We start from the raw sequence: 25,690 nt of genomic DNA, 5'->3' as shown, positions 1-25,690 counted from the left end.
CTTACCAGGCACAAAGGAAGAAAATGCAGCCAGTCCTGAGGAGACATATGACTAGTTTCAGATGGAAGTGGAGGAGGACCTCCCCTATCAGTGGATTGGGGGAGTGGCATAAGGGAAGAAGAGGGAAGGTGTGACTGGGAGGAGTTGGGGGAGGGGGCTACAGCTGGGATAATAAGTGACTAAATTTTAATAAATATATAAATACATTTTAAAAAGAAAAAAGAAAAGAAAATGTCCTACAGTCCTGCCTACTGCTTGATTTTACAGAGGCGTTTTCTCAATTGAGGTTTTCTCCTCTCACAGAATTCTAGTTTGTGTCTAGTTGAAATGAAACTAGCCAGCACTCCTGACCAGAGGAGGATCAGTAGAAGACAATTTTCCGAAGTAAAATATTTCTAAGACAAAATGATGCGAGGTGTTGTGTGTCAAAAAGCCTAATTCATTCTTAACAGTAATAAATGTTAGCCAAACTAAACTTAGCCCGCCAATATATGTGTTAGAAGCATTGTGGGTCTGAGGAATAAAATGTGCATTCCTTCTAAGTTATTATGCCCTAAAGTTTTCCAGCCAAAATTTTTGGCTTATAATAATTCGCAAAATTATCCTTTCTCTGGATTTTTCTCATTTGTCACAGGCAGTGCACTTCTATATGTTTAATGATATTGACTATTAATATAAACCTGAGAGAAAAGCTTAGTTTTGTGTCACTTTTTCCATTTTCATTGGCCAAATAATATATCACTGAAAATGAAACGTAGAATAGTATCTACCAGTGAAAGTAGAGACAGTTTAATCCTTTGGGGTCCAGTAGCAGCTTTTGATGAGTTTGCCAAGCAAATAACCCCTCTAATTATTTAAACAAAATTTCCAGAGTTGGAGTACAGATTAATTCTGGGAAAATGTCTCTAAATGGCAGGATATAGCTTGTAATAATTTCTTTTTTGTATGGTTTTTTTGAATTCACATCAAAGAAAACTGCTATTCCATTCCATTCAGGCCAATCTTGGACACAGAAATAATCACTTTTTCTTGTTAGCTTTAACAACTGTGAAACACTATAATTGTGAGAAAAAAAATACTGAAAAAAAAAAGTAAAAGCGGCAGGCAGCAAATGAGGAGATACTTTAGTGTTAGACAATAATCATGTTTATAAAAGACTGACATCTTAGTCTGTTATAGCTTCACTGATTCACACTCTAATTGAGAAATAATGGACTACCTCCTTTAAAATTCTTAGACTGAGTGCTCCACTATCGACTTTATTTTATAAAGGCTTTCCTGAACTTCAAAAAGAGTCATACTAGGGAGGTACTTTTGAAGGAAACAATAAGTTAAAAAAATAGATGATCTGATTTTCTATGAGTGAGCAGAAAAGTATCACATTTCTCTAGAAAAATTAAAGTAGAAGGGGCCAATGACACCTATTTCTTCATCACTTGGAAGGACAAAGTATTCTTTTTACAGAACCAGAAAGGCATTGCAACATTTTTTATGTGATGGTCAAGAGATACAATGGAAATAAAAGAAGTATAATACTGTGGTCCTCAGAATGACTACTATGTAGTCTTTTGCAGTTGGTCTATTCTTTGTTTATCCATACAACACAAAAGCTTGCTTTCACATGTTGGCTCTGGCTTTATGATAAGATTTTGTTATATTGAACATATCATGATAGGTAAGCCAAAATGATCATATCAGGAAGATGTTAGTAACTCAGAGGAAGTCACTCATTATTTTATTATGAAGTGACTTTCAAAAGAGTTATCTGATATGGAACATATTACACTGTTAGATAAAATGCATATAGCTAATACATATACCATGTGAAGTTACATTATTTTCATTAAGATAATGGCCACCATTTTCAAATGTTTATCCTCCTGTAAGATTCAATGAGATTTGAAGTTTAACCATAGCGCATGGAAGTTACTCCAAACATGGTCGATAATTCATCAATATGCTACTAAGATGTCAGATCACTTTGTATCCCCCTATAAGCCCCTCCCTCCTCCCCTCCTGGTCCCACCCTCCCTCCCCATTCTTCTCGCATGCCCCTCTCCAAGTCCTCTTCTCCTTACTTCTGATCTTAGTCTATCAGTCTATCAGATCACATCAGGAATGGCTACATTGTCATCTTCTGTGGCCTGGTAAGGCTGCTCTCCCCTTAGGGGGAGGTGATAAAAGAGCAGGCCAATCAGTTCATGTCAGAGCAGTTCCTGTTCTCATTACTATGGAACTCACTTGGACACTGAACTGCCATGGGCTACATCTGTGCAGGGGTTCTAGGTTATCTCCATGCCTGGTACTTGGTTGGAGTATGACTCTCTGGGAAGACCCCTGTGTTCAAATTTTCTGGTTCTGTTGCTCTCCTTGTGTGGTTCCTGTCCTCTCCAGATCTTACTATTTCCCACTTCTTACATAAGATTCCCTGCACTTTGCCCAACAGTTGGCCATAAGTCTCAGTGTCTGCTTTGATAGTGTTGCAGGGCAGAGCCTTTCAGAGGCCCTCTGTGGCAGGTTCCTAGCTTGTTTCCTGTTTTCTTCTTCTGATGTCCATCCTCTTTGCCTATCGGGATAGGGATTGAGCATTTTAGTCAAGGTCCTCTCTTTTAATTAGTTTCTTTAGATGTACAGGTTTTGGTAGGTTTATCCTATGTTATATGTCTATATGAGTGAGTATATACCATGTGTGTCTTTCTGCTTCTGGGACAGCTCACTCATGATGATCCTTTCCAGGTCCCACCATTTACCTGCAAATTTCATGATTTCCTTATTTTTCATTGCAGAGTAGTACTCCATTGTGTAGATGTACCACAATTTCTGTATCCATTCTTCAGTTGAGGGGCATCTGGGCTGTTTCCAGCTTCTGGCTTTTACAAATAAAGCTGCTACAAACATGGTTGAGCAAATGACTTTATTGTGTACTTGAGCCTCTTCTGGATATATGCCTAGGAGTGGTATGGCTGGATCTTGAGGAAGCGTTAGTCCTAGTTGTCTGAGAAAGTGCCAGATTGATTTCCAGAGTGTTTGTACAAGTTCACATTCCCACCAGCAGTGGAGGAGGGTTCCCCTTTCTCCACAACCTCTCCAGCATGTGTTATCACTTGAGTTTTTCATTTTGGCCATTCTGATGGGTGTAAGGAGAAATCTCAGGGTCGTTTTGATTTGCATTTCCCTAATGGCTAATGACGTTGAGCATTTCTTTAAGTGTTTCTCTGCCATTCGATATTCCTGTACAGAGTTCTCTGTTTAGCTCTGTTCTCCATTTTTTAATTGGATTACTTGGTTTGCTGTTTTTCATAAATAAATAAAAAAGAAAGATATTTTTATTTGTGCACATCTGTGTAAGGGCATGTGGACATGTATACAGGTGCCTGTGGAAACCAGAAGAAGGAACTAGATTCCTTGAAGCTGGAGACAAAGGTGGTTCTGAGCCACCTAAATGGGTGTTGAGACCTGAAATCTGTCCTTTGCAAGAGCAACATTTGTTTTGAGCCACCCATCCAGTCAGTCCCTTTCTTATTTTTATATACATATTTGTAAGAAGAGTGTATTTTAGCTTTTATGTGCTGAATTTTATTCCACAGAAACCATAATCAGAATATATATGATTCTGCTAGATTTTTTAAAGCTTTGACAGTATTTTTTTCTACAGTCACATAGTACTTCCTAATGTTCTGGTAATATTTTCTCTATTAAGGCATGAGTGTTGCCTTAAAAATCTTACTATGTGAATGTGAAACTATACAAAATACATTAAATCTTTCCACTGCTTTCTATAAAAAAATAGGTTTTGAAGGATTATGTTTAGGAGGTGTGGAGCTTTCAAAGATTAGAAGGTGTTCCTTTTCCGATACTGATACTCCATCCAAGGACCATGTATGGAGATAACCTAGAACCCATGCATATATGTAGCCCATGGCATCTCAGTGTCCAAGTGGGTACGCTATTAAGGGGAACAGGGACTGTCTCTAACATGAACTCAGTGGCTGGCTCTTTGATCATCTCTTCCTAATGGGAGAGCAGCCTTACCAGGCCACAGAGGAAGACAATGCAGCCAATCCTGATGAGACCTGATAAGCTAGAGTCAGATGAAAGGAGGAGGAGCCCCCCTATCAGTGCTCTAGGAGAGAGTCATGGGAAGAGATGAGGGAGGGAGGGTGAGATGGGGAGGGAAAGAGGAAGGGAGCTACAGCTGGGATACAAAGTGAATAAACTGTAATTAGTAAAAAAGAAAAAAAAGATGTCAGATCACAATGGAAAAAGATAGCATCTTCAACAAATGGTACTCATCTAATTGGATGTATACATGTAGAAAAATGCAAATAGACCCATACTTATTACCCTGCACTAAAGTAAAGTCCAAGAGGACCAAAGACCTCAACATAAAACCAGATACACTAAATCTGTTAAAAGAAAAAGTTGGGAAGAGCCTTGACCTCAATGGCACATGAGACAACTTCCTGAACAGAACACCAACAGCACAGGCTCTAAGAGCAACAATCAATAAATGGGACATCATGAAACTGAAAAGCTTCTGTAAAGCAAAGGACACTGCCGTCAGAACAAAATGACAGCTTACAGACTGAGAAAAGATCTTTGCCAACCCTACAACTGACAGAGAGCTAATATCCAGAATATATAGAGAACTCAAGAAGTTAAACATCAACAAACCAAATAATCCAATTAAAAAATGGGAATACAGAGCTGAGCAGAGAATTCTCACCAGAGGTATGTCAAATGATAGAGAAACACTTAAAGAAATGTTCAACTTCTGTCCTTCGTCATCCAGGAAATGCAAATCCAAATGACCCTGAGATTCCATCTCACACCCATCAAAATGGCTAAGATCAAAAAACTCAAGTGACAGTACATGCTGAGGAGAATGTGGAGAAAGGGGAATCCTCCCCCATTGCTGGTGGGAATGTAAACTTGCACAACCACTTTGTAACTTAATCTGATGCTTTCTCCGAAAATTAGGACTAGTGCTACCTCAAGATCCAGGTATCCACTCCTGAGCATGTATCCAAAAGATGCTCAACCATACAAGGACATTTGCTCAACTATGTTTATATCAGCCTTATTCATAATAGCCAGAATCTGGAAACAACCTCAACTGAAGAATGGATATAGAAATTGTGGTACATTTACACAATGGGATACTTATTCACCTATTAAAAACAAGGAAATCATGAAATTTGTAGGCAAATGGATGGAACTAGAAAAGATCATCCTGAGTGAGGTAATTCAAAAGCAGAAAGACACATATGGTATATACTCACTTGTAAGTGGATATCAGACATTTAATATAGGATAAGCATACTAAAATCTATAGTCCTAAAGAAGCTAAACAACAAGAAAGACCCTAGGGAAGAGGTTGAAACCTCATTCAGAAAGGCAAAGGGGATAGACATCAGAAGTAGAAGACAGGGGACTGGACAGGAGTCTTCCACAGGGGCCCTTTGAAAGTCTCTACCCATCAGATTGCGGAAGGAGATGCTGAGACTCATAGCCAAACTTTGGGCTCAGTGCAGGGAACCTTATGGAAGAAGGTGGAGATAGAAAGACCTGGAGGGGACAAGAGCTCCACAAGAACAACAGAGCCAAAAAAAAAAAAAAAAAAAAAAAACCTGGGCCCAAGGGGGTCTGCAGAGACCAATACTCTAACCAAGGATCATGCATGGAGAGGACCCAGACCCCCTGCTCAGATGAAGCCCATAAGCTTCTCAGTTTTGATGTGGGTTCACTAGTAAAGGAATCAAGGGCTGTCTCTGACATGAACTCGGTGGCTGGCTCTTTGGTCATATCTCCTTAGGGTTTGCAGCCTTGCTAGGCCACAAAGAAAGATGACACAACCAGCCCTGATGAGACCTGATAGGCTAGTGTCAGATAGAAGGGAAGGAGGTCCTCCCCTATCAGTAGACCAGGGGAGGGCCATAGGGAGAAAAGAGGAAGGGAGGAAGAGTGGGACTGGTAGGAGATGAGGGGGCTACAGATGGGATACAACATGAATAAATTTTGATAAATGATAATTAATTAATTGAAAAAAGTATTTCAGATCACTATTTTACTGGGCTTAAAATTTTCCCAAATGGAGAAGAATTCAGTCTTCTGGCACATAGGAGGACCTTCTTAAGTCACAAGTCCTAAGGAGATAAAGGTAAAATATGGGAACCTTAGGTATAATTCAAGACAGAACAACTGGTATGTGACTTTTCTTGTTCCTTCCACTCTCATTATTCTTCTAATATCCTGGGCTCCCATACAGCTTAATGTTTGAACTATACTGAACACACCCTCGGTACTCAGAACTACTGAGTATATCCAATTATAACCAAAATTTCAACTTAAGAATAAGTGTATCATAGCAAAAAAAAAAAAAAAAGCTTTGGAGTCCCTGCTCAGTGAATATTGCAATTTCTTCACTAAAAACTATGTTACATCTCTAAGAGTTAAAAGAGTATCCATTGTTTGTGGAACACTTGATATAGAGGTAAAGATTGAAAATAATGCTAAAATCAGGTCAAAATATTAGACCCGATATACTGATGAAAAGGGATAAAAATAATGTAACATACACAAAAGAGTCCATGTGGAAACCCATACAAAGCTTTCAGTATTTTGGAACAAAAATTTTCCATAATAAAAAGCCTCTAGTGAGTGACTATAGTGACACGAAAGGGAATTGCCATTCTTCAAGATATTCTGCTGCTGATTTGCTTTATCATTTAAATATATTTTTGAAGGAGGGGAACTCTGATATGTAAAACAGGTAAAAAGCAGACCTGGTCTGGTTTGAAAACAAGTTAGGAGAGTGAAGGCATTAGTAATTGCTTTCTCAATGCCTGATTTCTCCTTAATTTACTCTGTCTCCTTCCCAGATATCTTTGTGAATCAGCAGGGCTTAGCAAAACACAGCTTACCTGTCTCTGTACCAATCTAACTTACTCATTGTATACTAAGAGAAGGGACAGATCAGAAAAGAAATATGACCAAAGTTACATAGGACATTTGTCAAGGAATAACACTGAAGCTGAGACTATAAACTCTACTGCCAGACTACTTAGACATGCACCTTATTCTGTAACTTAGTATTGAGTGACTGTGAGTATCATAATATTAGTATCACTTGCTTCTGTGTCTCAATTTGTGAGCTGCAGGTAACAAAGTGAATTATTATACAAAAAATTCCCAGACCAGTTTGGTGAGTGAAAATATATCCGAAGGATTCTTCTAACACACTGTACTGCCTCTTAGGTATTCCAAAATTCATTTGCTCATGTGAACTTTAAACTAGATTTGGGATTGATTAAGTAACTGGAAAAATAGTCTTGTGAAGTTCATCATATGCTATGCTGAACACCATTTTGATGTGGAAAGACCATGGCTTTTGGCATAAAGTAAATCTAGTTTGGCATCTCAGAATCACTACTTTCTTACTTTATGATCCTGTAAATTGTTAAATCCCTTTAGGACTAGAATTTTTCATTTTATTGATTGTTTTCTTTTAATTTTTGTTGTGTAGTTATTTATATCCTATGTTTACTTGGGTGTAGTTGTTTTCATTGGATTGGAGTTTTCTTTCTAGTATCTTCTGTAGGGTTGGGTTGCTGTGTAGATATTGTTTAAGTTTAGTTTTGTCATGGAATATTTTGTTTTCTCTATCTATGTTGATTGAAAGCTTTGCTGGGTATAGTAGTCTGGGTTGGCATCTGTGGTCCCTTAATGTATGCATGACATATGCCCAGGCCCTTCTGGCTTTCATAGTTTCTAATGAGAAGTCTGGTGTGATTCTGATAGGTCTACCTTTATATGTTACTTTGTCTTTTTCTCTTGCTGCTTTTAATACCTTTTCTTTGTTCTGTAGATTTGGTGTTTTGACTATGATGTGACGTGATGTGTTTCTTTTCTGGTCTAGTCTATTTGGTGTTCTGTAGGCCTCTTGTATATTTATGGACATCTCTTTCTTTAAGTTAGGAAATTTTTCCTCTATGATTTTCTTGAAAATATTTTCTGGACCTTGAAGCTTGGAATCTTCTTTTTTATCAATTCCTATTATTCTTAGATATTGCCTTTTCATGGCATCCTTGATTTCTTGGATGTTTTGTGTTTGGTACTTTCCTGATTTTACTATTTCTTTGAGAGAAGTATCAATTTCTGCAACCATATCTTCAGCACCCAAGATTCTCTCTTCCATCTCTTGTATTCTATTGGTGATGCTTACCTTTGTGGTTCCTGATCTTTTTTCTAAGTTATGCAGCTCCAGGGTTTTCTCTGTTTGTGTTTTCTTTATTGATTCTAATTCTGTTTTCATGCCTTGTACCATTTCCTTCATCTGTTTGAATGTGGATTCCTGTCTTTCTATGATGTCTTCTATTTTTTGTTGTTGGTTTTTTTCTCTATATGCCACTAACTGTGCCTTTACTTGTGCGTCTATTTGTTTGGCTGTATTTGCCTGTATTTCTTTGAGAGCTTTGTTCATTTTCTCTTTATTTGCTTCCACTTGTGTGGCTATTTCTTTGAGAGATTTGTTTATTTCCTCTTTATGTGCCTCGACTTGTGTTGCTATTTCTCTGAGGGAATTTTTTCATTTCCTCTTTATGTGCCTCTAGTAAGAATAAGCACGGCTTTAAAGTCATTTTCCTGTATTTCTGATGAATTGAAATGTCCATTGATTTTGGGGGTTGCTGGTGAACCCATGATGTCCTGATTTTGGTTGGGTGTGTTCTTACGCCCACCTCTGGCCATCTGCTTATCTGTAACCCTCACTGTTTGTTCCTGGAGTCTCTACTTCAGACTGGGTCCCTCTTTCTCTGGTGTCTGGAGTACTTTTCAGGAAGATGCCAGAGGTCCACTGGTTTGAGAGTGTGTGTTGGTGTTTCAGCTGTACATAAGGGAGGAATGTGATGCTAGCACTGTTTGTGGGCTCTGTGAGCATTGTTCGAAGGTGCAGATTCCCTGAATACCTCAGTAGCCTACAGGTTATTGGTATGCAGATCTTTCTGGTCTCCAGGAGTTGTTAGCCTGGGCTTCACTGGTAGACCCACAGATCAGGGACTTCAATGTTGAGAAAGATGTCCCAAGAATCCCTATGTTGCCCACAATGGGGGTGTGGGTGGTAGGTATCTGATGTCTGGCTGCTTGCATAGAGGGAGCCTGGAACTGGGGCTCTGCAAACACTCACTTAAAGGCGCACTCACTTTTTAGTAGGGCCAATTGGAAAGCACAGCGGTTCCCCTTGTTATCTCCTCTCCAATTTGATCCTGCTGTAGCAAATGCAGATGTAGGCAATCCTTCAGCTCACTGGTGCTGCAGCCGAAAAACTTGGTGCCTGCTGGCATTGTGCACTGTGCTAGGAGCTGCGGGCACTGGGGGCAGTGCACTGTGCTCTGTGGCGGATGCTGTGGGCCACCCCCACCTTTCCTAGGGAAGGAGTATGGAGGCTGGTCAAGGGGGAGTGCAGGAGGGATTGAGCCCCCTCTGAACAGGGGGCTCTTTGCTAGGAGCAGCTAACACTGTGGGCCCAGCACTATGCTCTCTGGTGGGCCCTGGGGGGCCACCTCCATTGCCTCTGCCAAGAAGGGAGTAGGGCAGCGGTTAAGGAGAATTGCCTGGGGATTTAGTCCACAGGAGAAGTCCGTGGAAAAGTCCATGGGTGACTCGAATCTAAATGGTCTCCACTCAAGGTTTGTCCCCTTTATCCCCGGAAGCCTCAATGTCATTTTTCTGGGTTCAGCTGCCCCTCCACTCACCACTTTCAGAGCTTCAGGTCCTCTGCCCCTCAGATATGGTGCACGCTGGTTGCTGCCATCTTGGATCCCCTGAATTTTTCATTTTAAAAGTCATAGAACCAAACTTTAAAAAAAATGCTTATAGCATCTTTGTCAAAAACAAAAGTCTTTGACCAATTTTGTCTTTAATTTCATATTCTTTCCACATCTTATTTTATTAGTATTGATTCTCTGATATTTTTAATTTTAATTTTTTCACAGTTTATTCATTATATATCCTGATTGAATCCCCTTCCCTCAACTCCTCCTAGTCCCACCCCCTCTCCCTCTTTCCTCATTCCCTTCCCTTAGTCCACTGAAAGAGGGAGTTCTCCTCCTTTGCCATCTTCCCATAGCTTATCAAGTCTCATCAGAACTGCCTGGATCCTCTTCTTCTGTGGCCTGGTAAGGCTTCATCTCCACGGGCCAGTGATCAAAGAACAGACAGTTCATGACAGAGGCAGCCCATGTTCCCCTTACTTGGAAATCCTGAGTTAGGATCCTGGAGACTGAGCTGCCAGTTGGATACATCTGAGTAAGGAGTCTAGGGCCTCTCCATGCATGGTCCTTGGTTTGTCTCTGCAGGACCCCTTGAGTTCAGACTTTTTTAGCTGTGTTTTTTTTTTTTTTTTTTAGCTAAAACAGGTTTGTTTGTTTTTTTTTTTAGCTGTGTTGGTTTCCTTTTGGAGCTCCCGTCCCTTCCAGGTCTTTCTATCTCCCCCTTCTTCCGTAAGACATCCTGTACTCTGCCCTTAGTTTGGCTGTCATCAGCTTTGATCCCCTGTTGGGTGGAGCCTTTCAGAGAACCCTCTAGAGTAGGCTCCAATCCTGTTTCCTCTCTTCCACCATTTCTTCTGTCTATCCTGTAGATTCAAACTTTTAAAGGTCTACATTGCTATTCTACAACACTGCGATTAGTACATTTAGGCAATAAACACTAGAGAGGAAGCAGAAAGACTTAGATCAGCCCCAAATAATGTTACCAGGAGTAATGAGTTGAACTCAAGCAAATGAAATATTAAACCACAGAATAGGAAAAATGGAAAGAAAATTGTATTAAATAGTAGAATGATTGTTCTCAAGGGAAAATATGGAAGTTCCTTGGTTGGAGTCATTTTATATTATATTGAAGTAAGGCAAAACAGAGTCCTGGCAAAAAGTCCTTCTGCCCCTGGGAGACCAAGAGAATGAGCTAATATTGGTTTTACATCTATCTTTTCTCTAAGTCAGGGGTGAAAAGTCTCCTAGATGTACAACTGCCTAGAGTCTGAGCCAACTAGGGATGATAACAGTTAAAAGAATCACACAAATATGAAGGAAAAAGAAAAAAAGAAGAAACATGGGGAGGGGAGGATTACAAGAAGGAATCAGAAAAGAGGATAATAAAAGACAAAGAAAATGAAGAGGAGGCAAAGTCAGAAGCAGAGAGAAGATGGAGACACAGAAGCGGTAACGTAGAAGGGATTTTACCAAGGATACCATCACAGTGGCACTTCTCCTGTTAAATAATGATGCATGCTCATAGTACGCAGGCCTTTGAACTGGGACTTGGCTTCAGAAAACAGTGGATTCCTAGCAGCTGAGAAATAAACAAGCCTAAGCCTAGAGATGATCAGAAAGAGGTATCTTTTTTTGTCTTTGCACTGAATGAAATGTCATTTTTTTTCCTCTTCTCCAAAAGGTAAACAATGCTTGTTTCCTAGAAACAGTTGGGAGTAAGGAAAGAATATCATCTTTTCTTGCCAGCTGCGAAATACATTCCAGGGATCCAATTCCCTTTCCCATCATTCGGGTTCTTTAGCCAACCCATTTGCAGAGACATAGTTCCCCACCCATCATACCTGTGCCAAAGAAAAAGACTTTTGCACTCCTTCAGGCCTATGCTCTTCACATGCAAGTAAGGCTATCTAAATATTGGTATTCAAAAGAATAATTCATTAAAGTACCAGAAACATTTTTACATAATACTGTGTCACCTTTACTTGTATATGGTCTGATATCAATTTTCTGCTGTGTTTACTTTTCTTTTTCCAACTTTTCATGTAGCTCTTGCTTCTTCTCATACCTCAAACTACTCACAGCCTTCCACCATATTTGTCTAACTTCTCTTGACATTGTTCTGGAGGGAAGTAGGTGACTTCAGAGGACAGCAACAACAACAGCAGCAGCAGCATTTGTGATGGGGGCACATATGCTATGGTGCATGTGAGGTGGTGGTGGTCATAGGACAGCTTTTGGAAATCAGTTCTTTCCTTCCACCTTTATGTAGGTTCCAGAGCTTGCTTCCATGTTTTCAGCATTGGTGACAAGCCCCTTTACCTGCCGAAACATCTTGTGGGCCCATAGAGACAAGTTTAAAGGTCAGAGGCTACAAAAGGATTCACTCTTCAGTCTTCCTTTTCTAACCTTAGAGAAATTGCCCTTTAAACACTATGAGAGATCAAATTATACTCATGCCACCAAAATCCCCATTTTTGGTGATACTTTCTAACTTTCTAAACAACTTTACATCCATCCACAAACTTCAAACTAAAAAAAAAAAAAAAACAAAAACAAAACAAAAACAAAAAAAAAAACAACCCTGTGATATTGTGATTCAAATATTCACTTTACAATTTGAAGAAATGGGTAAGCATAACCAAGTTGAAAAAGATATTTTTTGTTTGCTCAGAATTAAAACAAGGGTGCTCCGTGTACATGGTAAGCAATCACTGTATCCCTTAGTTCTACCATCAAGTTGAGTTTTGACAAACAATAAAATCTCCACCTTTAACATGAAAATTACACATTTGTTCAACAGTCTGGACAGAACTAGCCTTGTAAATAGCAGCATAGACGAGTCGCTACTTGGAGTTCGAGACCTCATGAATAAAATTCCTTTTCCACTAACTTGATCAGTCACTAATATGAACATTACTTTCAAGAATTAAAAAGGACTTAGATATTTTTCTAATTCCCTATCTGATAAATGAACCTTTAATAAATGTTAATTTGGACATTCATCACAAACTTTCACTAACCAGAAAGAAATACTTTTGTGCATGTACCATGTGGTGCCTGGTGCCCCTATGAGGCCAGAAGAGGATGTTGAGTCTCCTGAAGCTAGAATTGCAGTGATAGTGAGCCACCATGTGGGTACTGGAAATAAAACCTGGGTCCTCTGCAAGAGAAGGAAGTGAGTGCTCTTAAAGACTAAGTCATCTGCCCAGCCACAGAAACCAATACTTTAAGGCGGCTTATGTCTATAACGTAGCAGAATGTCCCTATTAACATGAACTTTGTTTATCTACTTAACCCAGCTTGCCTAGTAATTCAGATTTAAAATTATTCTTCTTTCCCATAGAACTCCTTAAGACAGGTGGGAACAGGGACCCAGTGGGAAGGCTTCTTCTGGCTTATTATCTCAGATTCTTTCTGCTCTTCCCAACACTGCATAGTTCACAGATCTTTCATCATCTGGTTCAAAGTTCTGAAACCTCTCCAGTCACTGTGTATGTGTCTCCTCTTGAAATGCAAAGATCCTGTTTTGCAAGAAACAATATCTTTCAACCTTCTTCCTGGATTCTGATTTCCTTATCACCAAGCTAACTCCCAACAGCTCTCTACCTGGGAACTGCCTTAGAACACATGTATTTAACAAAAAAAAAAAAAAAAATTAAAGTGACTGAAAGAAATTTACACTTTACCACTTTACTCAGCCTATTCATTTCTCTGCTTAAAGCACTGTCTCCTTGAGCAGGATAAATCCTAATTTTACTAAACTGTTTTGCATTACAGAATATTTGATCTGAAAGAAATTTAAAGAAATACATAGGCTCAGGGAGGTGGTATTGTCTTCCCAAGGTCACACAAAATGTTAACAGCAGACCATGATCTAGAACACAAAACTCATGAGCGTCTCACAAGTCAGCCTTGGATGAATATAGTCCTCGTGTTTTAGACCAGACTTTACAAATATAAACATAGGTTCTTTAAAGCTGCTAAATAAGGGAGTTTGAGAGATGGCTCAGTGGGTAAGAGAGCTGGCTGTTCTCCCGAAGAACCCAAGTTTAATTCCCAGCACCTACACTGTAGCTCAGAACTGTCAGTAACTCCAGTTCCAGAGGATCTGACATCCGCACACAGGTATGCATGCAGGAAAAACATAAAAATAAATGCACATAAAAATAAATCTCTTTTGTAAAAAAAAAAAAAAAGTTGTTAAATATGTCTCTCCATATCTTACACATTATTGTCTGGCTGATGAGCCAAAACATGAAAGAATTTTGAGGTGTGTTAATAAAGAGCTTAAATAATTCTGGAGAAACATGAGCTTATGGCAGAAAAACTCTGGGATACACATGGTACTTGTTTGGCTGTATGCTCTGTAGGCTAATACCAGGCCTCAGATTTAAATATTACTTGTGAGAGTTCAAAAAGACCCTAGAGTATAAAGACAGTCAAGCCTAGAACCTGCATGGTAAACACACACCCTTACCAACTCTGGTAGTCAGGGAGAGCTCTCTGAATAGTCATTCTTTGTTTTTTCCTTTGCCTTTAATTACACTAAGCTCTTTTAAATTAATTAATCAATCTAATTAATTAATTAATTACAATTTATTCACTTTGCCTCCCCACTGCAGCTCCCTCCCTTGTCTTTTATGGGTCCCACCCTCCCTCCTTCATCCCCCTATGTCCTTTCCCTACTCTATTGATAGGGGAGGTCCTCCTCCCCTTCTATATGACCCTAGCCTATCAGGTCTCATCAGGACTGGTTGCATTGTCTTCCTCTGTGGCCTGGGAAGGCTGAACCACGTAGGGGAAGGTAATCAAAGAGCCGACCACTGAGTTCCTCACTCATAAGTGGATATTACCCATATAATATAAGATAAACATACTAAAATCTATAGTCCTAAAGAAGCTAAACAACAAGAAAGATCCTACAGAAGAGGCTGAAACCTCTTCAGAAGGGCAAACATGGTAGACATTGTAAATAGGAGAAGACAAGTAACAGAACAGGAACCTTCTACAGAGGACCTCTGAAAGACTCTACCTACCAAGGTATCGAAAGAGATACTAAGACTCATAGCCAAACTTTGGGCAGAGTGCCAGAAACCTTATGGAAGAAGAGGGAGAGAGAGACCTGAATGGGACAGGAACTCCACAAAGAGAACAACAGAGCTAAAAAACAAAACAAAACAAAACAACAAAAAAACCTGGGCCCAGGGTTGGGGTGGGATGCAAAGACCGATTCTCCAACCAAGGACCATGCATGGAGAGCACTTAGGCTCCCTGTTCAGAGGAAGCCTATAGGCTGCTCAGTTTCAAAATGGGTTTCCTAGTAAGGGGTACAGGGGCTGTCTTTGACATGAATAGTCATTCTTAATAGGTGGAAATATTTCAAACTAGCTTATGGTAATGAGATAGATTAGAGGGACCTCACTTTCCTAAGAACACTTAATTAGGTGTTCAGCACTGTTGAATGCCGTTAATTTTTATTTTTCCTTCAGATCAGTTATACTGTTTTGAGTCTGTAGTTTTAACTCTTGATTGACAACTATTAAGCCCTTCTACCCTGCTCAGGTGCTTTGAGCATTTCAGAGGTGCAATAGAGAACCCACCCATGCCATGCCCACACTGCCAGGACAAATATGGTCCTACAGCCTGTGTATTAGTTCAACCTGGTAAACAGACGGAACTGGAAAATATTATACTTACTGAGCTAACCTATATCCAGAAAGACATATGCTACATGTTCTCTCTTATTTGTGGATCCTAGCTCTAAATCTTTAGCCATATGTATAGCTCTTGACACTCATCAATAAAGTTTCTTTTGCATCTACTACTACCATTTTTCTAGACCAGCATAATCACTTGTTACATTTTAAAACTTATTCTTATATAACACACTAAGTGTAGTTACCATCCCAATCAAAAAAGCCTCTTTTCGAAACACTTAAAGAAATGCTCATCCTCATTAGCCATCAGGGAAATGCAAATCAAAACGACCCTGAGATATCACCTTACACCCATCAGAATGGCCAAAATGAAAAACTCAAGGGACAACACATGCTGGAGAGGTTGTGGAGAAAGGGGAACCCTCCTCCACTGCTGGTGGGAATGTAAACTGGTACAACCACTCTGGAAATCTATCTGGCACTTTCTAAGACAATTAGGAATAGTGCTTCCTCAAGACCCAGCTATACCACTGCTAGGTATATACCCAAAGTTTGCTCAAGTACACAAAAGGGATATTTGCTCAACCATGTTTATAGCAGCTTTATTTGTAATAGCCAGAACCTGGAAACAACCCAGATGTCCATCAACGGAGGAATGGGTACAGAAATTGTGGTATTTTTACACAATGGAATACTACTCAGCAATCAAAAAGGAGGAAATCATGAAATTTGCAGGCAAATGGTGGGATCTAGAAAAGATCATCCTGAGTGAAATATCCCAGAAGGAGAAAGACAAACACGGCATATACTCACTTATATAGACTTATAAGATATGATAAACATAATGAAATCTACACACCTAAAAAAGATAATCAAGAGAGCAGACATGGGATAAGATTATCAATCTTCCTTTAGAAAGACAGATGGGATGCGCATTGAACATATGACAGGAGTCTACTGAGCGCATTTGAAAGACTCTAACTCGCAGTGTTTTCAAAGCAAAGACTCATGACCAAACCTTTGGCAGAGTACAGGGAATCATAAGAAAGAAGGGGAGTTAGTCTGATAAGGAAAGGATAGGAGCTCCACAAGGACCAAATATATCTGGGCACAGGGTCTTTTCTGAGACTGACATGCAACCAAGGACCATATATGAATGTAACCTAGAACCTCTACTCAGATGTAGCCTGTGGTAGCTCAGTAACCAATTGGTTTCCCATAGTGAGGGGAACAAGGACTATTTCTAACAGGAACTCAATGGCTGGCTCTTTGGCCTCCCCACCCCCCCAAGGGAGGAGCAGTCCTGTTAGGCCACAGAGGAGAGCTTTGCAGCCAGTCCTGAAGATACCTGATAAAACAGGATCAGATGAATGGGGAGGAGGTCCCCCCTATTAGTGGACTTGGAAAGGGGCACGGTGGAGATGAGGGAGGGAGGGAGGGACTGGGAGGGAATGAGGGATCGGGACACAGCTGGGATACAGAGTTAATAAAATGTAACTGATAAGAAAAAAATAAAATTCAAAAAAAAAGCCTCTTTTCACAAAAATTGAAAACCATCACAGAGAACTACAACTGGACACAATGCAGAGACAAACAGATCATGGGCGGGGGGGGGGGTGTCCCAGGCTCAGTGGATATATCTACATCACCACTCCCACATCTATGACTCAAGGAACATTTCTGAAGTGAGGGAGGAAAGAATGTAAGAAACAGACTACCAGAAAGTCATCAGTGAAACACGTTTCATTAGAAATGGCTGTATAAACAAGACCAAAACTGTGGCAATATCTAGACATACTAATAAGAAAGTGTGGCAATTTCATGGAGTTCCATCTCTAGACAAAGAACTAGAGGCAACTATTGACTACTGTGAGAGAAAATTAGCCTCTCCCAGGGATGAGTCCCCTAATTGGTTACCTGATACAAAGTGTTCAGCCCTGAAACAATATCTACACAGACAACAAAAAAATAAATACTTATGTATATTTGCATATATATGTGTATGTAACAATAATAATCAAAGAAAGTGCTCGCTTCGGCAGCACATATACTAAAATTGGAACGATACAGAGAAGATTAGCATGGCCCCTGCGCAAGGATGACACGCAAATTCGTGAAGCGTTCCATATTTTTATGGATACAGAAATTGTGGTATTTTTACACAATGGAATACTACTCAGCAATCAAAAAGGAGGAAATCATGAAATTTGCAGGCAAGTGGTGGGATCTAGAAAAGATCATTCTGAGTGAAGTATCCCAGAAGGAGAAAGACAAACTTGGTATATACTCGCTTATATAGACCTACAAGACATGATAAACATAATGAAATCTACACACCTAAAGAAGATAATCAAGAAAGTGGACACAGGCGAAGGTGATTAATCCTCATTTAGAAAGACAAATGGGATGTGCATTGAACTTATGACAGGAGTCTACCACAAAAGGCATCTGAAAGACTCTACCTAGCAGTGTTTCAAAGCAGACACTAAGACTCATAACCAAACCCTCGGCAGAGTGCAGGGAATCATATGAAAGAAGGGAAGTTAGTATGATATGGAAAGGATAGGAGCTCTACAAGGACCAAATATATCTGGGCACAGGGTCTTTTCTGAGACTGAAACTCAACCAAGGACCATCTATGGATATAACCTAGAACTTCTGCTCGGATGTGGCTTGTGGTAGCTCAGTAACCAAGTAGTTTTCCAAAGTAAGGGGGACACGGACTATTTCTAACAGGATCTCAAGGGCAGGCTGTTTGACACCTCCCCCCAGGGGAGGAGCAGTCTGTTAGGCCACAGAGGAGGACTTTGCAGCCAGCCCTGAAGATACCTGATAAAACAGGGACAGATGAAAGGGGAGGAGGTCCTCCCCTATCAGGGGACTTGGAAAGGGGCAGGGAGGAGACCAGGGAGGGAGTGTGGGGTTGGGGAGGGAATGAGGGAGCGGGATACAGCTGGGACACAGAGTTAACAAAATGTAACTAAAAAGAAAAAATAAAAAATAAAAAAAAAAGAAAAAAAAAAACAAATATATAAAAAAAAATAATAATCAAAGAAAAAGATGCTGTCATTCTGAGAATGGGCAAGTACATGGAAATTGTTAAAGGGAGATGACTTGAGAGGATCTATAGGAAGCAAATAAAAGGGGGAAGTAATGTAATTATATTTTCAAATAAAAATTTATAAAAAAAAACAAAATTAAAACATTTTGAAAACATAATTTTGCAGCAAATAATGATCATTACTGAAATCCACAATGGGTCAAAATGAATATAACAGGTGACCTCGGGGTGCTCCACCATAATTGATACATCCACAATTCAATCCCTACACCTGATGCTCAGAATAAATAATGGAGGAGAGGGCAGAACAACAGTAGGTGTCAGAGTACCAGGAGACAATATCTTCTATTGATGGTAAGGAGGCTTCAGCAAAGAAATTGAACATTATGCTTGCCGAAGTAAGACCTGCATGATGAGAACATCAGCTAATATGCCAAAATGAGTGGGAGAAATCTTAAAGGCCCCACCCTTGGATGAAGAACCACTTTGAGGTCTTCTTACATCTGTCATGTGCTCCAATACTAAATTCCAATGATGCTGGAGAAGTTCCAGAGAGCCACCAGAGATTAAGAATAGAAGGTTGGTTAGGAATATAGATTTTAGTATGTGTAGCCTATATTATGTGGCTTATATCCACTTGTGAGTGAGTATATACCCTGTGTGTCTTTCTGCTTCTGGGATACCTCACCCAGGATGATCTTTTCTAGATCCCACCATTTGCCTGCAAATTTCATGATTTCCTTGTTTTTAATTTCTGAGTAGTATTCCATAGTGTGAATGTACCACAATTTCTGTATCCATTCCTCTGTTGATAGACATCTGGGTTGTTTCCAGATTCTGGCTATTATGAATAGAGCTGCTATAAACATGGTTGAAAGACTTTGGAACTTTGTACTCGTAAAATGGTTGAGCACTGTAGGCAAGGCTTGATGGTTACCCCCCTCCCCAGAAGGATCTTGGAAAACAATAGTATTGAGAGCAATGTGGACTATGAAGCCCAGCTCAAGAGGTTTCAGAGGAAAACAAAATTAGCAACTGAGCTAGAGACCATTTTCTTGATATTTTGGCAAAGAATGTGACTGCTTTTTGCTCTTGTCCTAAGAATCTGCCTGAGGCTAAATTGAAAAGTTTTACACTAATTTCTATGGTAAAGGAGATTTCTGTTACACGGTTATTAGTCATCACTCTTATGCAAGCCTATAATGAATTTAAAAAAGAACAAAAAGAAATGCAAATTTTGAAGCAAAAATAATTACCAGGAAATATAATTTTGGAGCCAAAGCTTCAAATAAGGAGAAATAAGGAGAGGCCTGATTTAAAAAGGAAAAACAGAAGTACCCTGAGGGCAGGACCCTGCCTAATAATGCTGGAATTTGCAAAAACAAAAGATCTGAGAAAGTTTCTGGTTCTAAAAGACAACAAAATAAAAAAAAAAGTTTCTGTATATGTATATGTGTCAAGGGGAGACAGGCTTCACCTCAAGCAGGCAGTCAACCCTGGCTATGTTATCCACATGGTTCTGGTTTTAGAGTCATGAAGCATACTGGAGTAAAGATTGTGGACTCTACGCCAATCCAATGCAGTTTTTACTACCAATGCTCTGTAGTACAACTTGAAATCAGGAATGAAAATAACTCCAGAAGTTTTTTTATTGTACAGTATTGTTTTAGCTATTCTGTTTTTTTTTTTTTTTTTTTCCATATGAAGTTGACGATTGTTCTTTCAAGGTCCGTAAAGAATTGCATTGGAATTTTGATGGGAATCATATTGAATCTGTAGATTGCTTTTGGCAGGATGGCCATTTTTACTATGTTACTCCTACTGATCCATGAGCATGGGATACTTTTCCATTTTCTGATGTCTTCTTGATCAATGGAATTGAACTGAAGACCCATAAAGAAAGTCACACACTGACAGATACTTGATTTTTGACAAAGAAGCCCAAACCATACAATGGAAAAAGGATAGCATCTTCAAAAAATGGTGCTGGTCTAACTGGATGTCTACATGTAGAAAATGCAAATAGATCCATATTCATTACCCTGCACAAAAGTAAAGTCCAAGTGGATCAAAGACCTCAACATAAAACTAGACACATTAAACCTGTTAGAAGAAAAATGGGGATCAGCCTTGAATTCATTGGCATAGGATACAATGTCCTGAACAAACACCAATAGGTTAAGCTCTAAGATAAACAATTGATAAATGGGACCTCACTGAAAAGCTTCTGTAAGGCAAAGGACACTGTCAATAGAACAAAATGACAGCCTACACATGAGGAAAAGATCTTCACCAGCCCTACATTCAACAGAGGGCTAATATATATATAAATACATATCCAATATATATAAAGACCTTAAAAAAATTAAACACCAACAAACCAAATAATCCAATTTTAAAAATGGGGTACAGAACTAAACAGAGAATTTTCAACAGAGGAATGTTGAATGGTGGAGAAACACTTAAATAAATGCTCAATGTCCGTAGTCATCAGGGAAATAAAAATCAAAATGACTCTGCAATTCCATCTTACACTCTTCAGAATGTCTATGACCAAAAACTCAAGTGACAGCACATGCTGGCGAGGATGTGAAGAAAAGGGAGCACTCCTCCATTGCTGGTGGAAGTGCAAAAATGTATAACCACTTTGGAAATCAATCTGGTGCTTCCTTAGAAAATTGAGAATAATACTACCAGGTATACCACTCTTGGGGATATCCCCAAAAGATGATCTACCTTACAACAAGGACATTTGCTCAACTATGTTCATAGCAGCTTTATTCATAATAGCCAGAATCTGGTAACAACCTAGATGTCCTTCAAGTGAAAAACTGATACAGAAATTGTAGTACATTTATTTACAGAATGGAATACCACTCAGCTACTAAAAACAAGGAAATCATGAAATTTGCAGGCAAATGAATGGAACTAAAAAAGATCATCCTGAGTAAGGTAACACAGATCCAAAAAGACGCACATGGTATGTACTCCCTTACAAGCGGGTTTTAGCCGGTATAGTACAGGATAACCATACTACAACTCACAGACCCAGAAAAGATAAGTAATGAGGGCCCGAGGAAGGGTGTTTGAATCTTAATCAGAAGTGGAACTAGAATAGACAGCAGAAGTTGTTGAAGAGAGAGAGGGAACAGGGTAAGAGAGGGAGAGCAAGGAGAGAAATCAACATTGATATCATACCCGAGCTGAGCTGAGGCGGGAAGAGAGAAGGCTTGCAAAGAGAAGAGAAACTGTGGTTGGGGGCATCTCTATGACGAGCTGGAGACCTGCGACGGGGTAGGCTTATGGGAAGATATGCAGGTGACTCCAGCTGAGACTCCTAGTCGCAGAGGACATGGAGACTAGACAAGATTCCTAGTGGAATGAGGGGAACACCCACCCACCCACCAAAACTTGGACCCAAACTTTACCCTGCCTACAAGATGTGCAGGAACAAAAAAAAAAAACAAAAAAAAAAAAAAAAAAGGCAGAGATTGAGGGAATGTCCAACCGATAACTGGCCCAGCCTTAGAGTCACCCCATGGGAGACAGCCAAACCCTGACATGATTAACAATACTCTGCTATGCTTGCAGACAGGAGCCAAGCATAGCTGCCTTCTGAGTGCTCCACCCAGCACCTGATGGAAACAGATGCGGAGATCCAAAACCAAACATTGTGTGAAGTACAGGGAGTCTTGTGGAAGTGGGGGGGGGATAGAAAGACCCAGAGGAGACAGGAGCTCTATAAGAAGACCAACAAAGCCAACTAGCTGGGGCCCAGGGGTCTTGTGGAGACTGAAGTATCAACCAAGGACTATGCATGGACTGGACCTAGGCTCCCTGTGCAGATGTAGCTGATAGGCAGCTCAGTCCTCACATAGGTCCCCTAATAAGGGGAATGGGGCTGACTCTGACATGAACTATGTTGCCTGATTTTAGGTCACTTTCCCCTGGCAGGGTTACCTCGATAGGCCACAAGGGAAGAGGATGCATTCAGTCCTGATTGGACTTGATATGCTGGGATGGGTAGGTTAGGGGGATTCCTGTCTCTGACGAGTACAGGAGGGGGAATAGGGAAAACAGGGAAGGAAGGTAGGACTGGGGGAGAGGAGGGAGATGGCCACAAACACTGGGATGTAAAGTGAATAAATAAAAATTAAAATTAAAAAAGAAGATAAATGTTCAATGTCCTTGGTAATCAGGGAAATGCAAATCAAAATAACTCTCAGATTCCATCTTATATCATTCAGAATGGCTAAGATCAAAAACTCAAATGACAGCACATGCTGGCAAGGATGTGGTGAAAAGGGAGCATTCCTCCATTGCTGGTGGGAGTACAAACTTGTATAACCACTGTGGAAATCAATCTGGCACTTTCTCAGAAAATTGGGAATAGATCTACCTCAAGTCCAAGCTATACCACTTCTGGCATACACTCAAAAGATGCTCCAGCTTACCACAAGGACACTTGTTCAGCTGTGTTCATTTCAGCCTTATTCATAATAGCCAGAAACTGAAAACTACTTAGATGCCCCTCAACTGAAGAATGAATAAAGAAAATATAGTACATTTACAGAACGGAATACTACTCAGCTATTAAAAACAAGGAAATCATGAAATTTGCGGGGAAAATGGATAGAGCTAGAAAAGATCATACTGAGTGAGGTAACCCAGAACCAGAAAGACACAGATTGCATCCGCTCACTTATAAGTGGATATAAGCCTCACAGCACAGGAAACCATGATACAAAGAAGCCAATGAGTGCCTACGATGCTTGAATCTTACTCAGAAGGGGAAATAAGAATAGATATGTGAAGTAGATAAAGGGAGGGAACTGGATGGGAGAGGGGGTGGAGAGGATAATGGGGATGGGGATCATGTGGGTGGAGAGAGGAGGGGTGAAGGGAAGAACTAGGAGAGAGAACATAAATTGGTTGGGGGGCATCTCTGGGACAGGGGAGGGCCCCTGGGAGTCTATGTGGGTGAGCCTAGTTGAGACTCCAAACAATGAGTGTTAAGGAGCATGAAGTCAGTACCTCCTGTAGCCAGGCGGGACTCTCAGTGAAAGGAGCGGGACAACCAAGCCATCCATAAAGCTTTTGGCCTAAAAGTGTGTCTTGTCTACAAGAAGTATAAGGCTAAAGAGAGAACAGAGATTGAGTGAATGGCAAATCAGTGACTGGCCTACCTTAAGACCCACCCTACAGGAGAGGGCCAACCTCTGTATTATTAATGAGACTCTGTTACGCTTGCATACAGGAGTCTAGCCTACCTATCTTCTGAGAGGCTTCATCCAGCAGCTGATGGAGACAGATGCAGACACCCACTGCTAAGCAATGGGCCTAGCTCGGGAAATGTAGTGGAAGAGTGAGAGGAAGGACACAGAGAGCCATAGGGGTCAAGGACACCACAAGAAGACCAACAGAGTCAACTAACCTGGGCCTATGGGTGCTCACAGACACTGAACCTAGACCCCTACACATATGCAACAGATATGCAGCTCAGTCACTATGTGGGTTCTCTAACAATAAAAGTAAGGGCTGTTTCTTACTCTGTTGCCTGTAGCTGAGTCACCTTCTCCTAGCTGGGCTGCCTTGTTAATCCCCCGGTGGGAGAGGATGTGCTTAGCTTAGTTCTGCTATAACTTGAGGTGCTAGGGTGGATTGGTACCCCTTGAGGGCCTCTTCTCTGGGAAGATGGAAAAGGAAAAATGGGAGGAAGGTGTGTGAGTGGGACTGGGAGGAGAAGAGGGAAGGGGCTGGGATCGGACTGTAAACAAACAAACAAACAAATAAATGGGGGACATGAGAAAAAAAATCTTTCTCCATGGTTAAGGAGAGCTGCTAAGGCTAGGGTATATGTGACAGAGCAAGCCCTACATTTAGGTCTTGAGAGAGCAAGAAGCCCTGAGAAGCTGTTGAGCAGTTGTAAAGTGTTGTGTTGGAAACTCCCAAGATGTTAGAAATGCCAGTCATGAGACATCTGCTAAGAAAAGTTGTATTCAGGGAGTATAACCAGTCCAAGAGCAAGAAGCATGTTGAAGGCAGCAAGGCTGGAAGGGAAAAACTTTCTAGCCCTCTGACATCAGATAGAAAGCTACAGAACTTGGAATTTGCCTTGCTTGGTTTCAGTTTTGCTTTGGACCAGTATTTCTTCATTATGTGCCCCTTCTTTCTTCTGGAATGGTAATGTAATTATGTGCCATCAAATATTAGAAGTATGTAATTTGCTTTTTGATTTTACAAGGGGTTACAATGAAGAGAGTGACCTGAGTCTCAGCAGAGACCTCAGACTTTTAAACTACGTTGAGCCTGTGAAAGACTATGGGGACTTTTGATGTTCAGCTAAATGCATTTTGTATTATGCTATGGTCATGAGCATATGGGAAGCAAGGAGTGGAATGCGGTAGTTTGAATGAAAATGACCGGTAGGCTTTGACTGCTTGAGCTCTAATTTGTAGAATTTTCTGGGAAGGGTTAGGAGATGTGGGGTTGCTGGAGGAGGTGTGTCACTGGGGGTGGGCTTTGGTATTTCAAAGACTCACATTGTTCTCTCTCTCTCTCTCTCTCTCTCTCTCTCTCTCTCTCTCTCTGTCTCTCTGTCTCTCATCCCTGTCTTAGGTTTTTATTGCTGTGAAAAGACACCATGACCAAGGCAACTCTTTTATATTATTTATTTACTTCACATTCCAGTTTAAGCTTCCTCTCCCTCCTCTCCTCCTAGGCCTTTCCTCTCCCCTTCCCTCCCCCCATTCATTCTTCTCCTTTGCTTCTCAGAAAAGAGGCCTCTCATGGATATCAACCAGCCTGATCAAGGCAACTTTTAATAAGGAAACCTTTAATTGAGGCTGGCTTACAGTTTCAGAGGCTTAGTCCATTACTGTCATGGTGAGGATAGCACAGGCAGACATGGTGCTAGAGAAGGAGCTGAGATTTCTATATCTGAATCAGCAGGCATCAGGAAGAGAGAGACACCTACTGGGCCTGGCTTGAGTATCTGGAACCTCAAAGCCCACCTCCAGTGACACTTCCTCTTATATGGCCACACGTACTCCAACAAGACGGTACTTTTCAATAATGCCACTTCCTATGAACCTATGGGGAGCATTTTTATTCAAATCACCAAATACACACCCTCTCCACCTCTAGCTTGGAGATCAAGATATAAACTCTCAGCTGTTCCTGCCACCATGCCTTTATTCAGC

At 40.5% G+C, this 25,690-nt stretch overlaps 1 long non-coding RNA gene and 1 other non-coding gene across 3 annotated transcripts in view; both read left to right on the top strand.

The window, feature by feature from the left end:
* The window catches only part of LOC129665730 (uncharacterized), a 228,193-nt gene that overhangs the window by 156,187 nt on the left and 46,316 nt on the right, over window positions 1–25,690 (top strand). The window lies entirely within an intron of this gene.
* LOC129665988 (U6 spliceosomal RNA) lies at window positions 17,454–17,560 on the top strand. The gene has a single exon (XR_008718472.1). It is a non-coding gene; the product is annotated as a U6 spliceosomal RNA (small nuclear RNA).

The sequence above is a fragment of the Psammomys obesus genome, unplaced genomic scaffold, assembly GCF_907164565.1.
Source record: "Psammomys obesus unplaced genomic scaffold, mPsaObe1.curated_primary_1811, whole genome shotgun sequence".
NCBI lineage: Eukaryota > Metazoa > Chordata > Mammalia > Rodentia > Muridae > Psammomys > Psammomys obesus.
Note: the sequence above shows the minus strand (reverse complement) of the source record. Positions and strands in the feature narration are given on the sequence as shown.